We start from the raw sequence: 1252 nt of genomic DNA on the forward strand, positions 1-1252 counted from the left end.
AGAGACATGTCTCCTTATGTGGGGTCTTCGGCTAGGGGTGGGGGTGGTGGTCAGTCAATTGGAGGCAACTAGGAGAAAGCCTGGTCTGGGAAGAACTTCCACCGAACAGCTCAATGGGGACTATTTATATAGTTGAGTGTCAGTGGGGTCCCAACAAATGAATCTCCTAATTCCAGCCAGCAGGCTGTGAAACTGCCCCAGGGATCCTGTTAACAAACACCTTGGGACTGTGAAGGCAGCAGGTTAGAGCTGGAAGACTAATTTAGACTTTTCTGATCTTAAACATAGGAATCCATTCCTGCTGCTACAACTAACACACCATTACAGGTCAGTTAATATAGAGTGTGTCCAAAGAGGCTTTGTTCAGGGTAGTTGAATTTTATCATGTAATACCAAAAAAAAAAAAAAGAGATCATCAGTGACTCTGACATAGTGTTGTGACTCCGTGACAAAAATCTCTGAACAAATTGGTGAAAATGCCCAAATGACACTTTTGAAAAAAGAATGATCAGATGGCAAAACTTAGTGCCTTCAAAGTTAAGATATTTTACTGTTGCATTTTATTCTTGGTGAAATGTGGTACTGTTTTATTCCTAAGTGATGAGCCAGGGGACAGAAGAAAGGAAGATGTTTCCTCCTTCTGGCCAGTAACTAGCAATGGAGTCCAGCAAAAAGTGGCTAAGAACAGAAGGCACTGATGATGGCCATGTTGTAGAGCCTCAGACCACTTTAATTTGGCTCCTCCGGTCACACTGCCCAAACAGCTAGAGTGCAAGGGACCACTACATGTTTTCCTGCTGTTGTACAAGTCCCGTCGGAAATGTTTTTCTCTTCTCTGGTTCTGGGATGAGGAATAGGTAACCCCAGCAAGCGAGGCCAGGGCTTGGGTCAGCATTCTTGACCCAATGGTAACCAGGAGCCCATACGTCCTGTGTCGCCAAACCCCAGGGGAGACAGACGGACGGTGCAGTCGTTCCCCAGTGGAGGGTGGGCCTGCAGAGGATATTAGCATCTGAGGATTCAAGTTCCCAGCCAAGTTCCCAGCACCCCAGGCTGGGGACAACTAAGCACCCAAGAGGGAGGGACAGGAAAGGGTGAGAAATCAGGACCGGGCTGCAGCCTTCAGTGGCAGTGCTTAAACTCTGTTAGGCACAGCCCTTAGAACTGAGGGGGGTGAGGGGGGCTCCAGGGCTGAACCACCTCAGGCATAGGATGAGCAAGCTGGCCTGGGAGTCCTTCCAGCTCCCACCTC

General features: G+C 48.6%; 1 protein-coding gene across 2 annotated transcripts in view; it reads right to left on the reverse strand.

Annotated features, from left to right (window-relative positions):
- Positions 1–1252, reverse strand: part of LOC104984766 (septin-6-like) — a 14098-nt gene that overhangs the window by 3466 nt on the left and 9380 nt on the right. The window contains exon 6 of one of the 2 annotated variants that reach the window (XR_824785.1): positions 7–1249. The exons of the other annotated variant lie outside the window; for it this stretch is intronic. The gene's annotated coding sequence lies outside the window, so the exon portion shown is untranslated. Of the gene's footprint in view, positions 1–6; positions 1250–1252 lie in introns of those variants that run through there. 2 annotated transcript variants of the gene reach the window in all.

The sequence above is a fragment of the Bison bison genome, unplaced genomic scaffold (assembly GCF_000754665.1).
Source record: "Bison bison bison isolate TAMUID 2011002044 unplaced genomic scaffold, Bison_UMD1.0 scf7180017845439, whole genome shotgun sequence".
Classification (NCBI taxonomy): Eukaryota; Metazoa; Chordata; class Mammalia; order Artiodactyla; family Bovidae; genus Bison; species Bison bison.